Source organism: Equus caballus, chromosome 1 (genome assembly GCF_041296265.1).
Source record: "Equus caballus isolate H_3958 breed thoroughbred chromosome 1, TB-T2T, whole genome shotgun sequence".
NCBI lineage: Eukaryota > Metazoa > Chordata > Mammalia > Perissodactyla > Equidae > Equus > Equus caballus.
Window position 1 is genome coordinate 79,577,733 of NC_091684.1, and position 16,185 is coordinate 79,593,917.

At 42.8% G+C, this 16,185-nt stretch overlaps 1 long non-coding RNA gene across 1 annotated transcript in view; it reads right to left on the reverse strand.

The window, feature by feature from the left end:
- The window catches only part of LOC102150161 (uncharacterized), a 23,262-nt gene continuing 7,077 nt past the window's right edge, over window positions 1-16,185 (reverse strand). Inside the window, exons 4-7 of the long non-coding RNA XR_011423572.1 lie at window positions 7,349-8,433; window positions 7,099-7,143; window positions 829-2,543; window positions 1-629 (exon numbers count right to left, since the gene is read on the reverse strand). This is a non-coding gene — a long non-coding RNA (uncharacterized lncRNA). The remainder of the gene's footprint in view (window positions 630-828; window positions 2,544-7,098; window positions 7,144-7,348; window positions 8,434-16,185) is intronic.

Below are 16,185 nucleotides of genomic sequence, written 5' to 3' on the forward strand. Positions count from 1 at the left end.
TTTTAGTCTGAGAAATAAACGAGGATTTATTTCAGTTCATCCTATCCTGCCTTCAGGCTTCACAAGAACTGGCCCTCTTATTGCCACAAGTGGAAGAGATGTTATTTGCCAGAAGCTCTCTTAGGGAAAGCACAGTTATGCATGTGGAAGCACATGTCCATAAGCTGCTTGGCCCAAGAGTGAAATCCCAAGGGTACAATCAACTCCAGAAGCAGATTTCAAAACTGATATAAGACCACAGGTACTTGTTTTGCTGCTGGTCTATGGACCACAGTTTGAGTGGAGACTCTCTGGACCCCAATTCAAACCACTCAAGTGAGTAAGGGCAGTGTCTCCCAAAGTGTGGTCCTCAGGCCATCTGCATCAGAGTCCCTTGAGGTGCTTGTGAAAATGCAGATCCCTGGGCTCCAACCCAGTCAGAATCTAGGGCAGGACACCTGGCATCTGCAGTTAAATAAAGTCCCAGATGACACTCGTGCAGACGGACATTGGTGAGCAGCTGTTCCAGGAACAGAAATGCTTGCAGCCCACCCCAGGAAAAGTCTAGGTTGCGATGGCTTGTGGGCTTGTGCTGCTGCTGTGTGCATGGTCTCCTCCTTCTGTGCCCCCAGGTTTTGGCCTTCCGACTCCTGGAAATAGGAGATTTGTATCATGGAATGGCTACAATAGTTAGCACTTCAGATCTTGGCATGAGGAAGTCCTAGAGGGAACTCCACCTAAAGGAAAAATACTCAGGAGGGCATTGGAAGGGGCAGGTGGCGAAGGACCCTCGCTCTTTGTTTCACGGAGCCTCCCTTGCACCTCCAGCTCTCGGCACAGAGCCCTCACCTGAGGGAGCCACAAGGCCGGGAGGCTGGGGAACCATGCAAAGCTGGACTGGCAGGAACCTGGACGCCCCACAGGAGCAGCCTCAGGCAGCAGCAGCGCCCTCTGTGGTGAGTCAGCAGGGCCTCCCAGCAGATCCACTGTCACGCGTGGCAGAGAAATGCGACTTAGCACAGCACACGCTGCTTCTGGCCTAGTCGCCAGTGGAGCGTACACTGGATCCTATGCCTGAAAAAGGCAGGTGACAAATCACGTACAGATCTAATCACATGAGCAGATGGTGTGGTCCCCTTGACATTCACACCTGGTGGCTGCTGAAGCCCTAGAAAGGGAGTGTAATTAGAAAATAAACCACCCTTGCTTCATATATTCATTTCTCTTGCCAAGTGAGAAATTTCACCTTTAAGCAATGATTTTATCTTCCATGAAGGCTGTCTGCCTGCTCAGTGTGAGCTGCAGATGGTTTCCAACTTCATTTTCATGTGGACAATAATGCGGACCCTAATGTCACCCATACCTCCATTAGCAGCTATGATGTCCTTCATGTGCGAAGGGACTTGGACTTTGCAAAGCCCTTTTCTATGGTGCCAAATCTACAGAGTCATGGAACCGCCCCCTCCCTCTTCCTCTCTTCCTTCCTCCCACGAACAAGCAGTGTGTGGAGTGGGCGTTACAGAGAAAAGAGATAGCTCCTGGTACCAGGGAGGTCACAGAGCATTGGCAGAGACAGACAGACAGACAAGCAGTTGGAATCACTGTGATGAGTGAAACAAGAGTGTGACGGGGGCGGACCCTGTGGCCGAGTGTTTAAGTTCGCGAGCTCTGCTTTGGCTACCTGGGGTTCGCTGGTTTGGATCCTGGGCGTGGTCCTACACACTGCTCATCAAGCCATGCTGTGGCAGCTTCCCACATAGAAGAATTAGAATGACCTACAACCAGGATATACAACTATGTCCTGGGGCTTTGGGGAGGAAAAACAAGAGGAAGATTGGCAACAGATGTTAGCTCAGGGCCAATCAAAAAAAAAAAAGAAAATGTGAGGACGAGCCTGGCGATGCAGACGGAGGGAGGCTTCTGGAAGTGGCAGCGCCTAGAGCAAGCCCTGAAGTTGAGCAGGAGTTTCACAGCAACATCTACTGAGGCGAGGTCTTTCCCACTCAGGGAACTGCAGGCACACGGCTTTGCTGGTGCTAGGATAAGTATGGGCCGGGGGAGATGAGGATAGAAAGGCAGGCAGGGGCCAGATTGGGAAAGGCTTTCTAAGCCCTGCCAAGGGGTTTGACCCCCTCTCCCCTGCTCCCTGGCAGGAGCCCCCTGTAAGGTCTTAAGCAGAGGAGGCTTTAGTAGGATCCCTGAGGCAGCCGTGAGGAGGAGGGGCTGGAGGAGGCATGGGGAGGGCAGGCCATGCACAGCTGCCCGCCTGGGAAGAAAGGCCTTGTGGATGAACTGGCTCTGTGCTTGAACCAGTAGAGAGACTCTTGCAAACTTAAGTGCCCATCGTGGGTCTGTTCTCCCAAAGCTCTTCAAGCTCCACTTGATGAAAGATCTCGGTGCCCTGGATAGATCTAGTCAACGGAGACAGAGAGGCTGTCGGTCCAGCACATGCCTGAGCTGGAGGTGGGAGACTGATGAAAGCCAGCCATCACACTCATTTTCAAACAATGGATGGGGAAAATACTCACCAAAATCAGAGAGAGAAATGGTTAACATAGTCATACCTAAAGAAAACAGAATAGTGACCTTAAAAAAAAAAAGTAGAAAAGCAGGCAAAAAAGTATAAACAAATAATAATTTAAGATAAATAATATATAAAAGCACAAAGAACATAAAATAAATACACAAACCAACACACATGAAAAATATTTAACACTGTTAATGATCAAAGTAATGACCGTTTAAGCAATGAGAGTTGCCACTTTTCAGGTATCAAATTGGCAATATTTAAGGGCCAAACACACCTTAGTGCTGAGAACGCTGGTGAGGTGGGCTCCCCAACACTGCTGGGGGCATGGAAATGGGAAACTTTTCTAAAAGTAATTTGAAAATTAAAACCAAAAGCCATAAAATATGTCTCGTTCTCTAATTTTCCTTTCAGGAATCTATCTTAAGAAAATAATACACGAGGCAGCAGGATGTATACACCAGAACATGCTGGGCTATTTCTGCTATGTCTCGCTTGGAAGCGACGAGTCATGGAACGAAGCTAGCCCCCTTTGACAAGCTGCGGCTCGTGGTGTGAGGTGGCCTGCCGAGCGACCGCTAGAAGTATGTACGCAAAGATTCTGAAAATCCTGGGGAACATGAACATGATACAGTATCACATAAAAAAGCAGATGAGTAAACCGTAAAATTGACATGGTCCCAGTTTCATTTTTTAAAATGAGTATGCACTTAAATAAATGCTGGAGGGCTGTGCATCCAAACGGGGAGGTTGTGAATATTTCCTTTTAATGTAATTTCTCTGTTTCCCTGTATTTTGCCAGTTTTCTACAATGAATACTACTTTTATAATAATTCTTTTTAAAAAATTAGCCTAAAAAGCATGCTTGGCCCACGCAAGTGACTCTGTTCCTGAAGGTGCTGCCCACAGCTGTGGTTGGGGCAGATGGAATGGCAGGAGGCCCTTTGTCGGCCAGGTGCTGGGAACACCCTGTGTCACTGTCTCATCCGTGCCTGCAGAGGGCCTGGCTAGAGGTAGCCCCTCCAGGGTCACCTCGGGGTAGGGGAGAGACTGCCCTTCTCCAGGAGAGGAAGGTAGGGGCTCAGGTGCAGTTGGGCAGCACGTGAAAGGACCTCTGAGGCCCTCTTGCCTCCCTGTCTCCGTGTACTGTCCTACCGCACCCTCTGGCCATGGGACGTTTGAGACGCCGCCTGGCTGAAGAGCACCCTCCAGGCTGTATGGGTGTACCCCATTTGCCCCAGTGGGCTGATCTCAACCTCTAATCACAGAGAATAGGGAGCTGATTGTACTAGTTCATGCTAAGACACGAGAAATTAACAGACTGACTTTACCTGCCAGGGATCTTTATGTTTTAAAGTTGAGCGTTTGAAAAAAAACCCGACACACACACAAAGTCATCTGTATGGAAGCAGTTTGGGCTTTGGGACAGGCCAAAGGGGAGTGCAGGCCATGGGCTACCAGCGTACGCCTGGAGGGAAGCACTTCTCCACCTGTGCACCTTGCAGAGGGAGGATCAGCTGATGTCAGCCTGGCCGTATACATGTCTGAAGGTGTAGGGGCTGGTTCTGAGACCTGTCTCAGTGACCCTGGGTGCCATCGGGGTCAGCCCTGGGCCTCTCTGAGTCGCTGACTCCTTCTAGGGTGCAACTGGGTTTAGGGGTTTAGGTCAGTGTTTATGAAGTGCTTGCCAAGTGCAGGCACTGTCCTGGGCACTGGGCAAACCTGCAGGGCGGGCATCTTTCTGTTCTGCTCACTGCCGTACTCCCAGTGCCTGGAGAGTGTTTGCGTCAGCGCTGGGTTCCACGGGCCTGAAGCTTATATGATTTAGGAGGGCCGCTTTTTAGGAAAAGCATAAAAAATTTTTAAAAAACTGGTTCCAAATAAGTTATTTATTTAGAATGAGAAAACATAATAAATTACAAGATTTACAAAGCCTGCAAATATCACAAGATATAGGTTATAAGTTTACAGGGTAAGGATTTTTGTAGTTAGAATCAATTCTGCTGGCCACTCTTCAAATAAATTCCCCAATCAAGTCCACTCCTGTTTCTTCCAAGAATCTGGGTCTGGACCTTCAGGCCGCGTCACTGAGATTCAGACCTCCCAGCTGAGGCGCCTGGAGGCACCTGCCTTACTTTCTTATATTCTTTTCAGCCTCTTGGTCCTTTACACATCCCCCAAGACTTAGTTCTCCAACCTCTAAGAAATTTTCCGGTCAACCGCTGACCACTTTGTCATCAAATCCCAAGTCTAACTCTAAAGGAAGTCCGTCTGAAAATGCTTGCTTCTTCAGTGGGCTTGGTTTGATGCTTTCACTTCATGCAAAGCAACCGCTGGAGAAGAACTTTAAAAATTCCCCCTTTCTCATCCCAGCTGTGCCCTTTATGCCCAGGGGCCCCGAGCCCTTCCAGAGATGTTTGACACATGATGATGCCTGCCTTGGCAAGCGGATTAGACAGAACTCAAAGTTTTGGGAAGAGTCTGAATCTGGCCATGATAGCATTTTCCTTCTAAAGGACGGTTGCCTGCTGCCCAGGGAACCATGGCCCCACTGGAAAGTTGAGTCCCTGAGGACCCCCGCTGGCAGGTTTGGAAATGTCTGGACCTGTAACATTCACTGGGGTTGCAGCAGGCTCCAGCACTCAGTTTTCTTTGTCAATTTATGCCCCAGAGAGATTCTCACATGTTCTAAGAGAAATGAGAGTTTCTCTTTGCCTCGCCAGCCTCTGCATTGTCCTTTTAGGCAACAGCATAATCCAGGACAGAGCAGGATGCTTTAACTGAGTGTCAGACTCCAGACCCAGATCATCTACAACTGGGCATTCTGAAGATGCTGCTGGATATAACTGAAACCTTATTTTGGTGATTGTTAAGGAATCACAGAGAATGGTAGAAATATCAGAAAAATTGGAATTAGGCAGGCATTTCATTTTTTTAAAAAAAGAAAAATGTAGTAGATCTTAAAAAATTTTAGGTCTGCTTGACATTGCTTCCCAGAATACTCCTGGAATTGATGGTTGAATATATGATTTGTAACCGTAAGAAAAGGATTCAGAGATCAGCAGGACTCTGCGCTAGTTTGGCAGGGGCAGGTCATGCCACACCCACACCACTCCTTGTTCAATTGTGGTACTCGGTTAACAGCTCAGTGGAATTCTGCAGAGAGTACTTTTTTTTTTTTAATTTCATAAGGCATCTGACATAAAATCCTATGTATGAAATAGAGAAATAGGGGTCAGGCAGTAGTTCAATTGGACAGAAGAAAGATGAGTTGATTGAAGAATTATATTAAAAATCGGACTGATATCATAGAGGAGAGTTGAGCATTCTATTCTTGCTTTTCAGTGCTCAGAAAGGGACAATGTGCCTGCCCAGTCTCTAGATACTGCAAAACTGGTAGGGAACGCTGGTGTGTAGGCGACCAAACTCAACATATAAGCTTGACAGCCTGGAATGGTGGGCTCAGATCAATGAGTAAAATGCCAACCGGGATGAATGTCAGGTTTGGATTTAGATTTTTAAATATGGGAGAAACATCTTGGCAGTTCATATGAAAAATAATTGGGCAATTAAATAGAGCACAGTGTGATGTGATTTACAAATATACACAGTCCTGCACTGCCTTCCTGGAGCGCCCATATCGGGATCAGTCTAGGCCATCAGACATGAAAATTAGTTTTCACCTAGTTTCTCTTAAGCCACATCTCAGTTCGATTGTGGGATCTGCATTGTAAGATGCAGAAACAGTGACAAACCAGAGAACATTGAGGGAGGCGCCTGGAAGCATGTCATACAAAGAAATGAAGGAAACTTTTTAATGTTTTAAACATGTACGTTTTTAGTCTTTTACTGTTAAAAAACCCCAAAGAAATGCACATTTTAAAAGTTGGAAAAAACTAAGGAGCAGTGGAGGAAAAAACCACCTATATTGCCTTGAAGGAGCAGTCATTTTTAACCATGAGAAGGTGAGGCTGGGGGAGAGAGGAGTACGCTTGGTTAGGGCTCAGGAGTACGGACTGGGCCTCTGAGGAGCGGTTTCCTTATCCCCAAAATGAAGGGCTTGACCAGAGATCCTTCAGGCCACGCCACTGTTACGAGCAGCCTCCTGATAGGGCTGACTGTCTCCAAATGGCTCAAAGGCTGTCAGGTGACCACAGGGAGCAGATTGATCACCGCTGTCCCAGGTTCCAGAAGATAAAACCAGAATCAGTGCATGGAGTGACAGCTAAATAAACTAAGAAAACTTTACTAAGAAAAGCTTACTAATAATTAGAACTACCCAAAACTAGAGAGGACTACTTGTCAAGCACAGAGTAGCCTGCTGTGGGCTAAACTGATGTCTGTCAGTCTTAGCTTGGCCAGCAGCAGAGATCTCTACATTTTCCTCTAAGTTCCACAAGCCCCAGCCCGGACACAAGCCCCAGCCCCGACACAAGCCCCAGCCCCGACACAAGCCTCCTTCATCCAGATCCCATTTATGAAGAAGCATTTACACAACTAAAATATACCACTGTGTCCTGGGGGGATCTGGGAGAAGAAGCAAAAAAGAAAAGAAAAAGAAAAACTGCATTATTGAGAAAGGAAATTCTTACCGGCTAGAACTGTTGAAACAACTTCTTCCTCTGCATTTTCAGAATCTTAAACATACAAAAGGAAAAAGTTATCAAATTGCAAGACCTTTTAGAAAGGTGAGCCTAATGAATTGAAGATCTTTGCCACACAGCTTCAAGTTGCTGTTTAAGCTACAAATGTGCACACATGGAAGGTTTTCTGTTTTTCTAGCATATCAGAGCATAAAGCAGTCTAATTATGAAATCTTGGTAATGGTCATTAACCACATACCTAGCTGTACCTGGATGCATTTTATTTTGCAGAATTTAATTTAATTGGCAGAAAATTATAGCTCTTTAAAAACTCTGTAATTCGACAACTTTCATAACATTTCCCCTCTTTTGCTGTCCTCCTTCTTGCTCCTTCCTTTCTGCTTTTAACTTTCCAGTGAAAAGGGACTTAGTATATTTCGAAATCTAGCATGACTTATGAGGGCGCTTGACACTGCACTGCTGGCGTAGCTGCAGGGTTGGGCGTGAAGAACTCCTCAGTGAGGCCCAGGGAGAATGACTGCGTGGGGTCACCGGGCTTGGTCCCCGCTCTCAATGAATCACAGGCTGGTGGGGAGCAGGCAGCCCATCAGAGCTGCCCTCCTGGACCTTCCTGGCCCGTCCTCGCCCGTCCTCAGCCATCTGTGGCCTTTTCTTCCTCAGGCTTTTCACTCCTGTCATCTCTGCCTGGGGCACATTTCCTCAAAATATTTGTGCAGCTTCAGTTTCTTCTCAAACGTCCCCTTTGCAAAGAAATCTTCCTTGCAGTTTATATTTTCTTCCATAGCAGAAATTATCCTATCGACTTGGCTACTTGTTTGTTCTCTGTGTCCTTCTTGAGGGCAGGTTTTGTTCCCATTGTAACATCTGTTCCTATACCAGTGCCAGGGTTCAGTCTGTATCTGCTGAGTGAAAGTGTCTGGTTCCTGCCTCAGGGACTTCGTGGTCAAGCAGGGAGAGGAGACAGCTCCACAGGGTAATTCCTGAAACGCAGGTGCATGCTGCGCATCCCGGAGGAGGAGTGCTTGTGGTCTCCTGTGAGCGGCAGTGCAGTGGTCTGGAGGACTGAACACCTGAACTGAGTTGAAGGACAAATCGGAGCTTGCCCAAGTGACAACAGGAGGAGGGGCTCCAGGTGGAGCAGTGGGTCCACAGTCTCAGCAATGTGCAGACGGTTGACCTTGGCAGACGCAGTGCTCAGGGCATACTCAGGTGCTCCCATACATTTTTCTTTGCTGTCGGTTGAGTTCATGTGACCAGATCTAAAAAGGATGTGTGTTACTTCATGGCCATAAGATGTTAAAAGCTGGTAGGTCTCCTCCATCCCTGTGAAATAATAAATGTATATATATTGGCCTTTGTCCCTGGTTCCTGGCACAGAACTCCTAAAATTCATGTAATTTTCTAAGTGATGAGAACACTAGGAGTATCTTTTGTTCTAATATTTGGGTCTTTGGCTTTGGTTCCTGACACAGAGCTCCTAAATCCCTTGGAATTTCCTGGGTGATAGGAATGTCTTTTGTCGTAATGAGGTGACTCTTAGTAGGCTGCTGGATAGCTTCGGGATGGAGGCTGGTCACCAGAAAGACCAAGTCATGATTAGAAGCTTGGAAGTTCCAGCCCCTCCCCCGATTCTCCAGGAAGGAGAGAGAGGCTGGAGATTGAGTAAATGATCTATCATGCTTATGCGATAAAGCCTCCATAAAAAATCCCCAAGTTTTGGGGTTCTGAGAGCTTCTAGGTTGATGAACACACATCTATGTGCCAGAAGGGTGGCATAGCCCAACTCCATGGGGACAGAAGCTCCTGTGCTCAGGACCTTTCTGGACCTTGCCGCATGTGTCTCTTCATCCGGCTATTCATTCATATCTTTTATTATATCCTTTTTAATAAACCAGTGAATGTAAGTAAGTTCTGTGAGTCTTTCAAGCAAATGATCGAGTCCAAGGAGAGGGGTCATGGGAACCTCTGATTTGTAGCCAAGTCGGACAGAAGTTGTGGGTATCCTGGGCATGGACTAATTGTGATTGGCCTCTGAAGTAGGGGCAGTCTTGTGGGACTGAGTCCCTAACCCATGGGATCTGATGCTATCTCCAGGTAGATAGCGTTAGAACTGAAGAAAATTGTAGGACACTCAGCTGGTGTCGCAGAATTGCTTGATGTGTGGAAAACCCACACATCTGGTGTCAAGAAGTGTTGTGACTGTGGTAGTAGTGTGAGAGTAAAGGAGAAACACACAGAGTGTTTTTCCCAACTTAATCTCTCTCTTCCCTTCTTGTGACCTGGAAACTAGGGCTTGGGGTGGCCATGACACAGATGAAGGGGTCTTGGATCTCTGACTCATTGCTGGGAGGACAGCCCCCTCTTTGTCTGAGTGAGAAATAGACTTCTATTGCTTTCAGATCCTGAGATTCTGGAATTTGTCTACTGTAGAAGCTCGTGGTTACTTGTCCCAAGTAATACAGTGACCAAGTAGGAAATGCTCACAGGGACTACCACCCTTATCCAGAGGAGATGAACAGAAAGTAAAAACTTATCAGATTTCCCTACTTTCCTAGAAAGCGAAGATTGTCATCTTGGCTTCAGTTAAAAGAGCTCTTTCTCTGTTTCACTTCTTTAAGTTCCTTTGACCAGATTTTTTTTAATGAAAGGCTTCCATTGGTTTTTTTTTTAAGGCATAAAATAAAAAAATATAATTTTCTAGCATTTATGGAGTGCTTGTGAAGCCCTCAGTGTGCATCTCGCTTAACCCTCACAACTCTCTGACATAGGTGCTGTTACTATCCCTATTCTTCAGGTTTGGAACCCGGGGCTTACAGAGGCAGACGGCTAGTGAAGGCACACTGGGAGTAGACGGGGAAGCTGAGTTTCCAGCCCAGGTCTGTCTGATGGCCAAGCCCTGGCTCCCACCTGGGAAGTAACTCCACTGATCTAATTCAGTCCTCCACTAAACAGCTGAATCCGCAACAAGGGTTTCCCACGGTCGACCTGGTGGAGCAGACAACCACATTTCTGGTCCACTTTAATTTGTAAAAAACTTATTCTTTATCTTGAGGTGAAATCTGCCTCCCAGGCCTTCAATAAATGCTTAATGAATCAAGTCATCACTGTCCCCTGTGCTGGAATCACTGTACTATGTGTGCTCCTTTCCGTTTGAAGAAGACAAAGGAGCTGTACGGATAAAAGAAAGAGCTGAGGAAGAGTTTCCCACTAGCCTTCCCCTTCAGAGAGAGGTATTACACAACAGTAGTGATCATTATAAAATAGAACATTTCAACTTCAAGGCAAGAAATAAAGCATGGTGTTGGCCACTGATTTTAGGATCTACAGCTCCCCTTGTGTTGTACTTTTGTTGCTATTTTAACATCCTATAAATTTAAATTATATATTTGAAACATCTTTATTATGAGTCATGGACAATAGTATTTTCCAGAATCATCTCTGGGTTTATATCAGGTGGGCTCTCTCAGAATACGTGGTCTTTCGTGTGAATGAGGAATATGAAGGAGTAAATTCTGGCCTCAGCTCTGTCAATACATGTATGATTTGAGAAGCTCTCCTTGCCTGAAACTTTATAAATGTGTTCGCAGCTTTCAGGACTCCAGGAATGTAGCGTAGCCAATGTCTAAGCAGCCTCTGAATTTCAGGAGACTCACGAAAGAAGGTTTGTTATATCTACTTCTCCCGCCAATAGGGATTCTCATTTAACTTTGTAGCCCAGATCAGATACTTTTTCTTTAGTTTCTATACTTTTAAATCAAGATTTCTTGATAAACTGTGTACTTGTATTTAATCTCTAGTAGTGAAAAGTTAGGGGACACAGTCCACAAGACCACCTTTGTGGACTTTGAACACCAGTTGCAAGTTTGGGACTCCCCAAGTCCACCTTTTGGTTTGATGATTCTCTAGAAGGACTCACAGAACTCATTGAAAGCTGACAGACTCACGGTTACAGTTTATAACAGCAAAAGGATAAAGATTAAAATCAGCCAAGTGAAGAGGTGTGTGGGGCAGAGTCCAGAAGGGTTCCAAATGCAGAGCTTCCAGTTGTCCTCCCTCCATGGACAGCGTTAACTTCTCCCAGCAATGATGTCTGACATGATGCACAGAATATTGCCAAACAGGGAAGTTCACCTAAGTCTTGGTGTCCAGGGTCTTTACTGGGTCTCCATCTTCAATTGCCCATGTGGAGCTTCAGTCTCCAGACCTTCTAGACATTGAGCTGATACTGTGTGACTCAAAAGCCCCCACCAACAACCACATTGTTAGACATTCTGCTTGGTCAAGACCCCCAGGTAAACAAAGACACTTATGGGGGGACATTCCAAGGGTTTAGGGATTACCCATCACGGGCTGAGGGCAAAGGTCACATCTCCTTTTGAGCAAGGTTAAAATCCTTACTACACATGTAGAAATGTTTTCTTTTAGATAAGCTTGCAAAGACTAGTCTTTTTTTTTTTTTTAAATCTTGTTTTCTATTTGAGATAAACCAGAGTCTACTGTATTATCAATAGCAAATGCATTTGAACATCTACTACTGAGCTTGGAAAATCCTGTGTTACTTGTTGACATCTTTTACCCTACAATGGCTTAGCTATGTCTTTCCTATTGGCAGAAGGCCATGGAGTGTGACATGCTTACACGTACCAGGAGCACAGGCTGGATGGAGTTATGACCACACAGTACTAAAGGTTTAACCTGGCTTCTGACCAGTGCCATTATTTTTGTCATAGTTGCCAATCCCCAGGGTTCTGAAAAGAAGGCATGATGAGATGTGGAATAACATCAGTAGCCTCAAAAACTGCAGTTTATTTGTCATTGTCACTCAATTCTCTTTAGTCACCCACTTTCTCCTTCTCTCCAGGCTTAGGAAACGGGTGACTCTCTGAATTCCAAGGCTAAGTCCTCTGCCTGTGCAGGAGGTCCCATTTTGCCCATTTTTAGCATCTTTATCTCTTCAGATTCTTCCCCTTCACCAAATATGGGCAAGCTACTCCTGTCCTTGATAAACATTTTTATTTAAACCAATGATGTCCCAATTTTTCTGTTAGACTCAGTTATTTGTTTGTTTATTAGACTAAACACATGTCAAAGACCTATTTAACTCATGATTGAGGGAATGAGCAAGCTGAGAGAGCTGGTTCAAAGGATTATGGGAGATACAGAAGTATGTATAGTCACAGAAAGAATGCTGGAGTAAGATTACAAAATTCAGTACAAATTGCTTAATGTTCTAGTTTCTTTTCCCATAAAAATAAATCATTTGCATCTCTATAGGACAAAATTCCTTGCATTTCTATTAGATAACAATAATTTGTGACAGATCTTAGCAAAAACTTTTTGTACCTAGTTTCTGTGAAGCCACATACAAAATATCTTTTCTGATTACAATGGAATGAAACTAGAAATCAATAACAAAATGAAAACTGGAAAATACACAAATACGTGGAAATTAAACAATACTTGCAAAAAAACCAATGAGCCAAAGGAAAAATTACAAGAGAAATTAAAAAATATCTTGCAACCAATGAAAATGAAAGCAAAACATACCAAAACTTATGGGATGCAGCAAAAGCAGTGCTAAGAGGGAAATTAATAGCTACAAACACTTGCATTAAAAAAGAAAGATCTCAATTAAACAACCTAACTTTACACCTTAAGAATGAGAAAAAGAAGAAGAAACTAATCCCAAAGCTAACAAAAGGAAGGAAATAATAAAGTTCAGATTGGAGACAAATAAAATAGAGAACAGAAAAACAATAGAAAAAAAATCAATGAAACCAAAAGTTGGTTCTTAAAGAAGATCAATAAAATGGACAAATCTTTAGCTAAATTGCTTTAGAACAAAAGAGAAGTAGAATCAAATGACTAAAGTCAGAAATGAAAGTGGGGATATCACTAGTGATTTTACAGAAATAAAACGAATTATAAGAGAGTAATGGGAACAACTGTATGCAAACAGATTGACTAACTTATATGAAATTTACAAATTCCTAGAAACACACAATCTACCAAGACTGAATCATGAAGAAATAGAACATCTGAATACCCCAAAACTAGGAGGGAGATTGTATCAGTAATCAAAAATCTCTCTATGAAGAAAAGCCCTAGATCAGATCACTTCTTTGGTGAATTCTACCAAACATTTAAAGAGGAATTAACACCAATCCTCCCCAAACTCTGCCAAAATATTGAAGAGGATGGAACACTTCCTAACTTATTCTATGAAGCCAGCATTACTCCGATACAAAGCCAGATGAAGACACTACAAGAAAACTACACACATTTACTTATTAATATTATGCAAAAATCCTCAACAAAATACTAGCAAACTTGATTCAGCAGCATATTATAAGGATTATAAACCATGACAAAGTGAGATTTATTCTCAGAATGCAAGGATAGTTAAACACATGAAAATCAATCAACATAATACAGCACATTAACAGAATGAAGGAAATAAACCACATGATCACCTTAACTGATTTAGAAAAAACCTTTGGACAAAATTCAACACCTTTTTATGATAAAAACACTCAACAAAATAGGCATGGAAAAACAGCTCTTCAACATAATAAAGATCATATGTGAAAACCCATAGTTACCATCATATTCAGTGGTGAAAAATTGAAAGCTTTTCCCCCAAGATCAGGAACAAGACAAGAATGTCCACTTTCACCATTTCTACTCAGCATAGTGTTGGAAGTTCCAGCCAGAGTAATTAAGCAAAAAGAAAAGAAAAAAAAAGAATGAAAGAAAGAAAAAAAAGAAAAAGAAATAACAGATGTCTGAATTAGAAAGGAAGAAGCAAAATTATCGCTGTTCACAGGTGGCATGATCTGATATATAGAAAACCCTAAAGGTTACACAAAAAACCTGTCAGAACTAATAAACAAATTCAGAAAAGTTGCAGGATACAAAATCAACATGCAAAAATCAGTTGCATTTCTAGACAACAACAATCAGCAACCCCAAAAGGAAATTAGGAAAACAATTCCATCTACAATAGCATCAAAAAGAATAAAACACTTAGTAGTAAATTTAATCAAGGAGGCAAATTTTGTATGCTTAAAATTATAAAACATTGATGAAAAAAATGAAGGAAGACATAAATAAATGGAAAGACATCCCGTGTTCACCGATTGGAAAGACGTAATATTTTTAAAATGCCAATATTACCCAAAGTGATCTACAGATTCAACGTAATTCTTATCAAAATCCCAAAGATATTTTTTGCAGAAATAAAAAAAACTCAACTTAAAATTCATATGGAATCTCAATGGACTCTGAATAGCCAAAGCAATCTGACAAGGAAGAACAAAGTTGGAGCACTCATAATTTCTGATTTCAAAACCTATTACAAAGCTACAGTAATCAAAACAGTACGATACTGTCATAAAGACAGATGCATATACCAATGGAATATAATAGAGGACCCAGAAACAAACTCTCACACATAAATAAACCTTGGCACAAGGGTGCCAAGACCATTCAATAGGAAAAGACAGTCTTCTCAACAAATGGTGCTGGGAAAGTGGGACATCCTCAGGGAAAAGAATGATGTTGGACCCTTGCCTAACACCATATACAAAAATTAACTCAAAATGGATTAAAGACCTGAGTGTAAGAGCTAAAACTCTAAAATTCCTAGAAGAAAACGAGGAAAGCTTCATAACCTTGGTTTTGACAACAATTTCTTGTTGTCACCAAAGCACAAGCAACAAAAGAAAACATAGATAAATTGAACTTCACCAAAATTAAAAACTTTTGTGCATCAAAATACACTGTCAACAGAGGGAAAAGGCAACCCACAGATCAGGAGAAAATATTTGCAAATCATACATCTGATAAAGGGTTAATATCCAGAATATATAAAGAATTCCTGCAATTTAAAAACAACAATAAAAACAACTCAATTAAAAAATGGGCCAAAGATTTAAATAGACACTTTTCCAAAGAAAATATGCAAAGACCAATAAGCACACAAAAAGATGCTTTACATTCTACTTCACTCATCATTTGGGAAATATAAGTCAAAACCATTATGAGATACCACTTCACTCCCATTAGGAGTGTTGGCAGGGAAATGGAGAAATTGGAATCTTTGCGCATCACTGGTGGAATTGTAAAATGGAGAAGCTGCTATATAAAAAATTGAACAGAGAATTACCACATGATACAGCAATTCCACTTCTAGGTATACACCCCAAAGAACTGAAAGCAGGGACTAGAACAGATATTTTTATACCCGTGTTCATAGCAGCATTATTCACAGTAGCCAAAAGGTGATAACAACTCAAATGTCCAAGACGGATGAATGGATAAACAAAATGTATTATATTTTCAGCATTAAAAAGGAAATTCTGACACATGCTATGACATGAATGAACTTTGAAGACATTATGCTAAGTGATATAAGCCAGTCACAAAAGGACAAATACTGTATGATTCCACTTATATGAAGTGCCTAGAATAGCCAAATTCATAGAGACAGAAAGTACAATGGTGGTTGCCAGGAGCAGTGGGGAAGGGGAGAAAAAGGATTTACTGTTTAACAGGTATTTAGTTTTGGTTTAGGAAGATGAAAAAGTTCTGGAGATAAGTAGTGGTGATGGTTGCACAACAATGTGAATGCACTTAACGTCACTGAATTGTACACTTAAAAATGGCTAAAATGGTAGATTTTAGGTTGTTTATATTTTACCACAACAAAAAATCATTTGCACTTTTACAAGTTAACACCAATCTTTACAGAATTCAAATTTTTCTAATCAACAGAGAAGCAAAGATACATACTTCAGAGCAGGTTTTCCCAACCGTGGCACTACTGATATTTGGGGCCAGATAATTCTTTGCGATGGGCACTGTCCTGTGCACTGTAGGGTGTTTAGCAGCATCTCTTCCCGCTTCCCACTAGATGCCAGTAGCACCCTTCTCCCCAGTTGTGTCAACCAAAAATTTCTCTAGACATTGCCAAATGCCCCTTGGGATGCCAAATCTCTACCAGTTTAGAACCACTAATAAGGGTTCTGGAAATTCCGACTCAATCCCTGATACTGACAGTTGTCTAAGCAGCAT